The sequence below is a fragment of the Capsicum annuum genome, chromosome 6 (genome assembly GCF_002878395.1).
Source record: "Capsicum annuum cultivar UCD-10X-F1 chromosome 6, UCD10Xv1.1, whole genome shotgun sequence".
NCBI classification, from domain to species: domain Eukaryota; kingdom Viridiplantae; phylum Streptophyta; class Magnoliopsida; order Solanales; family Solanaceae; genus Capsicum; species Capsicum annuum.
This window is the reverse complement of record NC_061116.1, coordinates 67,704,443-67,714,343: the sequence shown is the minus strand read 5'-3', so window position 1 is coordinate 67,714,343 and position 9,901 is coordinate 67,704,443. Positions and strand designations below refer to the sequence as shown.

General features: G+C 36.2%; 1 pseudogene; it reads left to right on the top strand.

Moving 5' to 3' along the window:
• The first annotated feature begins 460 nt into the window (after positions 1-460).
• Positions 461-2,032, top strand: LOC107874311 (annotated as a pseudogene).
• Positions 2,033-9,901: the final 7,869 nt, after the last annotated feature.

The window sequence follows — 9,901 nt, the reverse complement described above, 5'->3', positions numbered from 1 at the left end:
TGAGGAATTTATTGTCCTAAGCTGACAGGGAAGACAATGGTGTCTATTACAGCCTGGTTATCACCGAATTACACTCAGTGTTCTCCAGCGCATTTCACAAGTTAGAAAATATAAGTATATTACTATCATTTTTATGATCAATGTACGATTTGTTGTGTAGTGTAAACTATACCCGGAGAAGCCACTTCTGAAGGATAAGTTGCCAGAATTTCACAGTTTTATGAGAGCGAATGGAAAGTTCATTTACCAATTTTCAAACTGCAAGATATCACCTCGGGCACAATTTACTCTTTTTCCAGTTGAGTACAAGCTAAGTGCTATTAATCAAATAGTTTTTATTCCAAATATGATCAAATGATTATCAGCGCAGAAAGTTAGTAAGATCCAACGTGTTTTTTGGCAGCTTGGTTTAAGATAAAAAGTGCAGATTCTGCTCTCATAACAGCAAGCGTAGGTGACAATGATTCAGAAGACTTCTGTAGGCACTATAGATGCTAAGCCTGGATGTTGGTCATTTCTTATGGGTGGAATTGTAGCTTGTACACTTGATTTGTCTTCCATATCTTTAAAGGTGTGTCTGCTTGATTCCAGCTTGCTGATAATGTGTTAGCATCTATGAGTCATACATTAGTAATATTGTATTTTTGATGTATGATAACTGCGGGACTACGTATTAAATATTTCCTCTCCTCATGCAGAATCCAAATCAAGAATACTAAGAAATTAAGATTGCTAGTGCTTCCTTGCAGCCTTTCACTGAGCAGCAGTGATTGTTGAATCAGCAAGCAAAATTTAATATGGTAAATATGTTGAGTAGTGCTTTAAGTCTGAAAAATAGGAACTGTGAAAGAAACTTTGGTTCAGGCAAGGAAACGTGCTGTTACTATCCACACCGCAAACAACCAAGGAGTTAGACATGAAGGTGCATCACTAACAATAGAACAAGTCTCCAAGGATTTCCTCCTTGGATCTTCTATTGCATATACCTTTATTGGTAAGGCCCCCTATCAGGTTTGTCTAAAAAATCCATCACATTGCAGTAGAGACATAGATGCAGTGGTTGCACAGTTTGATTGTTTGGTAAATGTCGATGCACCTTAATTTTTAAATCTTGGATTAACCTCAGGTAATAAGACATTTCTGTCTGATTTAAGAAACTGAGCTTTGTTCCTGTTTCAGGACTGGTTTCTTGAAAGATTCAATGCTGCAGTTTTTGAAGATGAAATCCAGTGGCATACAACAGAGCCTAAACGTGGGCAACTTAAGTATACTCTAGCAGATCAGTTGTAGGAATTTGTCTGTACAAACCAGATCACCGTTAGAGGTCACAACATTTTATGGGAGGACCCTAAGTATACCCCAGCCTGTGTTCAAAATCTTACAGATACCGAGCTGAAGTCAGCTGTAAACTCCAGGATTCAGAGTCTTATGTCTAAATATAAAGATGAATTCATTCACTGGGATGTTAAAAATGAACTATTTCACTTTGATTTCTATGAACAAAGACTGGGACAAAATGCCACACTTGAATTTTACAGGACGATGCGCCAACAAGACCCTTTGTCAACTTTGTTCCTGAATGAATTCAAGGTTGTGGAAAATTGTGATTCTATGTCCACCGCTGATAAATATATCTCAAAGTTGAGGGAGCTCAAAGAAGATGGCATGTCAGTGAATGGAATTGGCCTTGAGGGTCATTTTGGAGTCCCCAACCGGCCTCGCATAAGAGCTACTTTGGATAAATTAGCAACCTTGGGGCTTCCCATTTGTCTCAGAGAAGTAGATATCAGTGATACATTCAGCAAGGAAACACAGGTGAGACGGCTCTGATATTGCTTCCATCAAAACAATTAGTCCTACAACTGAGCAAAATCAAGAAAACAGATAGTTTTCTAAAAACATGTAATACATTTTTACCGTGTTCTCACCCAGGATTACAGCGGCATAGTGTTTATATTGTGATATTTCGTTCCAGTAATTAAAATTCTTTCGTTGACAGGCAATTTACTTGGACCAAGTTGTAACACCCTGAAGTTTCCTAGCAAAGATCGGACCCATACATTGAATTTGTATAGGTCTGAACCTAATGATTTTATAATTATAAATAGGTTTTAAGAGAAATTTTTTAGTGTGTGAAGGGCTTGAGATATGAATTAAGGTTATCAGGAGCTTCTAGCTCAAGTTGAGTTGAAAGCTTCCACAGCGATTGGGTTTTAGTATTAGATTTTACTAGGTCAGCTTCAAATGATCACAACTCTTTGATTATGAAAAATTTTGCAGCTCCAGACCCACCAAATTAAAGGTCTTCGAGTCTTCTTTCCAACATACTTGATCATTCATCAAATCAATACCGAAGTAAGAAGTGATGTTCATTTTACCAGAGGGTGTCCTTCTGCTAGAGAGTGACGACCTAAGTGACGACTCGCCAGATGGAGTCATCAAACTTATCTAGTAAGCTCGAAAATTTCCCCAAAAGTGATGATATGGTTGACGGGACGTCACCTAGACAGTCAGATGGGATTTTTCTGCAGCTTTAAAAATTATTCTGAGGGATATTTTGGTTCTTACCTTGGTTAAAACCGCCCAACCTATACGAAATGACCCCAAATCCTTAAGTTACGAAATTCATTTGTGACAACTCATTCCACTCTTTCCCAGAACTCCTAGAAGAAAGAACACCTAGGGTTCAAGGTCCTAGACTCAAATCTCAAACTTTCTCTAAATTTCTTTTTGTCAAAAGGTATGTTGAACAATCTTCTTTCAACTAAATCTGTAAGTGGTTGGTTCCCTATTAAAAAAATTGTATTTACGTGGATTTTGAGTGTGGATTCTGAGAACGATTTCGAAAGATGAATGACTTAAGCTTTCGAATCCTTTTCTATGAAATTGCTCTTAAGTCGCTATTTGAATTTGGGAGTTGAGATTATTGCTTAAATTATGAAATCTTGTCATTATGAAATTACATTGGGTCATGTTGAAGTCAAAACACCATGTTTCTTTTATAAATCACCTTATTATTCTAATCTTGATTTTGGGGAGAAAAGGTAAAGTACCACATCGTTTTGAAAGATGTTTATATTTAAATGTGAAATTCTCAACATTAAGGGATATTTAAATGTGTTTAGATGTTCAAACTAATGGAATTAATGCTGAACGAACATACCAAATGTATATGGTATGATACCTGAACCAGCGCTTGGCCGTGAACTGCATTCCAAGCCAACCAAAGCCAGAGGTAACTCACTTAACCTTACCTCATGCGCACAATAATAATAATAACCAATAGAAGCCAACCAAAATAATAATAGAAATGTGATAGTCAAAGGAAGTTGAAAGTCAAAAACAGAATCCATGATAATATCCCAACACTATCCACAAAAGCCTCAAATCTATGGAATACCAACTAAGTTGAGACATGCCCCTGACCATAACAAAAGAATCCCAAAAGTACTAGAATGATCAATGAATAACTGAGATAAGGATCAGGCCTTTCGAAGAACGGAGGGATCACCACTTTAACCACTGATCAACAGGAGTACCCAATCACCTAATGTTACACAGTGTCACAAGAAAAGCCCTCGAAACCTACATCCTGAACTGATATAGCATCCAGGGACGGTCAGTACAACGATTACTGACATGCAACCTAAGAAAAGAGATAAAATATACATGTACCAAAACTAATAATGGAACTCATGGATGATATATATATATACACACAAAATCAATGATAAATCACATGCACCACAACTATACATATATATAGGATGCTGGGATAGGGGTCAAAAAAAATGAAAATGATCGTTTAAAAAATTAGTCTTGAACTATATAGCTCATACTGACCTTCAGGCACCCACATGCCATATGGGTCCAACTACCTTTGCCGAAAGGGCCCCGTCCATGTAAGTCGCATATACCGAGAAATTATCTAAAGACATCAAGGTGATAGTCATTCAAAAGTATAATGTGTAAATCAGACACAGTGGTCATATAGAACACAAACGTTGGCAAATGTGGTTTTCATTGTTGGTCCCCCCGAAACTACATATTCTCAGTGAACTGCACAATTCCCTTTAAGCCCACTTAAAATAGTTTGCACAAACATCAATCATTGAGTCTTTTACTAAGTCATTTATAAATTTATATTGTCTATATTTGCAAGCTATTTCAGTTATGTCAAACCATAACCATTTAACCAAATTGACTCAAAAACCATAGCCCCCAAGGGCATTTGATAACGCTCAATCTACAGCTCTCGTGGGAGTGTAAAGCGGTCGTTAGCAAATATAGAACCCAACCTGGGTTGGGTATCGATCCCACAGAGAATAGCTTGGCCAACAAGCAAGAGAAATTACTAGACTTTTAGTGCAAGTTTCGTAGGAAAGGGGGGATTGTAGTATGTAACCAAAACAAGAATGTAAGAACTGAAAATAGCAAAATAAAGAGAGATTGTCACGTGTGTTGTAAACAATGAGAATTGAGGCGTTGGGGTTATGTCCACCTTCTGAGGTATACGTCTCTATTGGCTATGAGTGTGTAGAGTCTTGACATGTAATTGCTTATAGAGAATTGTAGTCGATGGTAAATCCAAGCGTCTCTCGACCTAAACAAGGACTATTTCACTTTAACTCTCTCGAGCTTAAAGCGTGACTAACGGTACGAATTCTCCAAGAAGTTAGTCCAGGTACGGCACTAGCTTTTTAATAGGAAAGGGTGTCCTACTACCTTGACATTATCTCTTTTCCAGACAAATAACTTTTCTCTCGAACAAGTCAGATGTTAGACTGGCGTTGGTCTATGCGTCTTCTTTTCTAGACAAATAACCTTTCTCTCGAACAGGTTAGATGTTAGAATGGCGTGTTCTTGTGTTTGAACCGCAAAGAATGTAGATTTAAGATGAAGAGAATAATGATATAAGCAATATACTTGTCTTGAACTCACAAACTCATAGCTATAGATAGTAACTCATTCGGCTTCCATAACCCCAACTAAGAGATTTAGTTACCCATGAATGCGAAGGATATCACGTTTTGCATGGTGGATGGCGTGAATAGTAGGTGTTTGGCGTGTGGTTTTAGTGATTCCGTAGCAAGTAACGATTCTCTTGTTGTGGAATTTAAGAGTAGAAGAATGAAGAATTGAGAATGGGTTGTAGGAAGATGTCTTAATTGTAAGGAGATGAATGAATTGTCAGAATGTCTCCCCTCTCCTTTTTCAAAAATCTCTAACATGATAGGGTATTTATAATACTCCTATCCTACTCCTACTAAACTAATAAAATAAATAACCAAATCCTAATATACTAATGAAATCCTTGACCCAATTGTACTAGGGTAAGGTTACAAAATTATAATCCAAATAGAATGATGAAACACATAACCTAATTGCACTAGGTTAATGTATTATGGCAAAAATCCAGCTTTGTGTCTGTAAGTCCCAAAGTCTTCAGAAATGCTGTTTTAGCCCGGGACAGATTTTCCATGCAGCAGATTTAGTCCTTTATGCGTCCAGCTCCTTTCCATCTCGTTTGTGAGCTTTCTTTTGCGTCAAGTAAGCCATAAATTGCTGTATTTTGCATCATTTATACCTGAAACTTTCCTAATCACATTTGTTAGCTCATTTACAGGAAAAAGGACTAAAAGTGTACGAAATAGATAATTAGTTCTCGAAACTAGGCTAAAATATGGGCAAAATATATTGATATAGGCGCGTAATTTCGCCTATCATCAGCATTCCTAAACCTTTTTACCTTTTTACTATTTAATAATATGCAATATTTTAAAGTATAAGGTAAACTATGTAGAATCCTTGTTTAAAGTTAAATTAACAATGTGAGTTGAGGTTCATGTCAATAACATCACACAAAATCCATAACATTACAAAAACTAAATTGCCAATTCCACCATTACCATGAGACACAAATACAGTTTGCAATCCACAATTCCAACCATCTATTTAAAACAAGGGAAAACAATGCAAGAGTATCACAAGCCCAAAACCCTCAACCTTAGTTCAAATTCAACATTCAAGAACACTTAAATAACAATTGAACTATGAAATAATAGAATATTTAAATTAGAAAGTGTCCAATATACCTAAAAATGGAAGAATTTAAAGTATAGAGCCCAGAGAATTTCGATTCTTGAGAAAACCCTTGAGTTTCTTATCTTGGAAAATGGAGAGGAGAAGAGCAAAGACAAAAGTGGTAACTGATGTGAAATAGGGGTTAAAAAAGTATTTTAAGTCGTTTAATGAGGTAAAGAACAAAAATGCCCTTGCCTCAATTAAAAAAAATAAATCTGGGAGGATTGTGCCCAACAACATGGCATGCCACTATTGCGGAGCCTAGCCAGTATGTCATGCCGTTATCGCAAAGTCTAGGCAACGTGCCATGCCCTTATCGTGGAGGCTCACTGGATTGAGTTCTCAAAATAACCCTGAACGATTTCCAAAAATTCCAAAACTCTCCCAATTCATCTCTTTAACATCCCTTATCATAAATCAAGTTAAAAATTACCAGTAAATATGAGGAAGGGTGATGTCCCCCAAAGTTAACCTCCAAAGAAGTATGCTATGGTTGGTTTCAAATATAGTAACCCAACTATGTTGGGTCCGAATCCACAGAAAAGATGCTGAACAATTACTTGGTTTGGCGTAATTCACGAGCAGTGTAGAAAAGTGAAAATAGGGGATTTTGAAAGGAATTAGTGATTAGTAACCAATCTTGAATGCTTTGAGTTGTAAACAATAGAAGACAAACTCTAGGATTATGTTCCCCTTATCTTTTTAACTCTGTAAATTTCTCGTGTTCAACCCGCCTATTCTGATACTCTGCATGTAAAGTCAACAATCTTTGTATTATCAACAGTTTTGTGAACATGTTGATAAATCTCACCCTTTACCTTGTGAGTCTCAGGGCGTCACCTTATTGCTCTTTGTCTATGACTTCAGTTCAACCCTCACCTTTTGAGTTCAGGTTGATTAGGCGAGATGGTGAAATATTAATGGTGAAAGTGAACCTCAAATTACTGTTTTAATCTTCTTTTCCCAATCACAAACTCCCTTGTGAGGATGTATACGAATATAGGCTATCACCAAACTTCTGCAGTACTTCAAGGTCAATTCAAATAAAGAAGATTAAGATACATGCAGTTTAATTTAGAATAGATGAATCTCCCATTTTTCTTATGTAGATAATCCCTCAGGGTTCCTATAACCCTGGTCAAGGAAGTTAGCCGCTTCTGCTCGCATAATAATCAATTAAAAAAACATGTAATAAATTGCACAATAATGAGATGAATAAAATCCAAAGTCTTTAATTGAATAAAAACCCAAAATCTCGAGTTCAAAATATTAATAATGTAAAGTAATGCTAAAGTGTGTAAAAGTTCATAACCCAAGAAAAGATAAACCCAAAGGTATTTATAGTATCCCAAAAAATACTCATAAATTCAAATAAAAATGGAAAAGTAAAAGTTAAGTCGACACATGGTAAGACTCATTCATCCACTCGTATGACCATCATATGAGTCTTACTATGCCCTCTCGTATCCATTTTAGTGACTGATCTCCCAAAGATTCAACTTTCTGATCTTCATACGACTTCTGCTTACGAGTCATATCTTGATCATACGACTCATGTCCTTCTCTCGTATCTACTTGGAACTTTTGTTTTTTCAAGCTTTGAATACTGGTATGCTTACGGTTTCCCTATTCGATTTGTACTCAGACTTTTGACTCGTATACTTCTGAGACTTCAACTTTGGATGATAGATTTAGATTCTGTAATGCTTACGACTTTTTTATACAGCTCGTATGCTTGCTTACTACTCGAATGCTTGAGTCGTATCTTCTCAACACTTTGTCTTTCTTCTGCTTCTTTGTTTCTGGTTTTCATACAAGTTAGCCTCTGAGTTATATAATGTGTTGACCACTCGTGAGGAGACTCATACTTTGCTGTGACTTGGTCTTTTCAGGTCTTTTTTCTTCCAGTTTTATCCCAACAATCTTGTAGACCTGCTTTCCTGCAATAAACACAAAAGGGAATCATATCCACTAAAAAAACCTAAATAAATACATAAATTCATGGTTTTAAATATTGAAAGTGTCGTGTTTCCACGAAACATCAACACCCTCACTTAGACTTTTGCGTGTCCTCAGGCAAATAGAAATTAAAACTCAAACACAACAACAATGCTTAAATAAGAAGATCATATGCTACCTATGGAAGTGATTTTGATTTCAATTTCCTCATACATTATTTCCTTCTCCTAATCTCACTTTTCAAAAAAATCAAACAGTGTATAACAATTTAGCACATGGAGAAACACAAGGGAATCTGATGATGGCATTACATTAGTTATAAACTACCGGGCAACAACACAAGACACATTAACCAAATAGATTAGTAACCTAACAACACAACTCTCATGTGCTCATAGTCAAAGAAATCCCATTCACTCAGCTAAGATTAATCAATTAATTCAGGGATATAACAAACAACGTTCTCACAAGGCTTGCCTATATGCTTTCTTTCAAAGTTTTTGGATAGTCAAAGTAAGACCACTAAAGGAATTTATTCGGCTTGGAACATAGGTTAGGGGATGGTATGATATCCTTTTGGAATTTATTTAGTGACTATGCCTCCTTGACACTACACTTGCTTCAGGGTCCACTTATTCTTTAATTTTATTTCTACCCTTATGTCTCCCTTTTTATTTTGACACATTCAGATTAGGCCAGATATGATTTTCTCACTTTATTTTTCTTCCCTTTTTATTCTTTCTTTTCATTTCATTGCAATTTTTCTTCTTCTTCTTCTACTTTCACCACACCTACCCATATTTCCAACAAAGAATTTTTTTCTTCTACATGACTTTCTTCATACTCGTTTTGTCCTATGCACCTCTTTTATAGCACCCTCAACTTAGGTGATTTGCCTGAGTTGAGGTGCGCAGTGTCCAAAAAGTAGGACTAGGATCAAAACAGGTTCACTATAGGGAAAACAAGAAGGTTAAATCGGTGTACACAACAAAATTCGATCAATTACGGATCAAAGGGGATTCAAGTTGTTTGGTTTGGCATTTAGGCTCGAGTGGACTTAGAACAAAAATGGACTATGATAATTTTATACTCAAATATCCTAGGCCTAGGTAAAAGCAATCGATCAAGTTCTAGATTCCTTTACACTAGGAACTCAGTAATATCTCTCACATACTCGCAAATGGTTGTGTTGCTAAGTACTACTTATCCAGTTATGCAACTGTTTCCCCTAATTGTTCTATCCTTAATCTGAAAGCCATTATCAGATTCACAATAGTCTCACACATACACAGTCACATAGTTAACAAAAATTTAGGAAAGGTCTCTAATTTAAAATACCATTCTATTAAACACAAATGCTTTCAGAATAATCATTTCAAATCCACAGTTTATGTTTCCAGAATCACAAATCATTTTCAAAACGATAATTCATTAACATTTAGAGTTAAAAATTCTTCAAAATAAATACAAAATTAAAAAAAATTAGTCTTCTACCATAGGTGTCGATTTTTTCCCTATTTCAACACCTTGTCAGCACCAAACCTACAAGCCATAACAGACTTTCAGATATTAAATTTTTAAGCTATTCCCAGATATTCATATTCATATATATACCTTCACCCTATTTAAAAATCCTTGCACTATCCTCAGTGCATAAGAAATATAAAGTAAGGGTGAGAGGTCATACCTGTGCGCTCAAGGCATCGGCTTAACAACATCAGCACGTGGGCCCTTAGACTAGGTCCCACTCTCCTCCATAATTGTTTTATTAACCAGTACTGCATTAGTAACAGTAGTAGGTGGCACAACACCGACCTCCTCAGTGTTAATAACTGGTGGTCTCAAACCATTGGCTCTA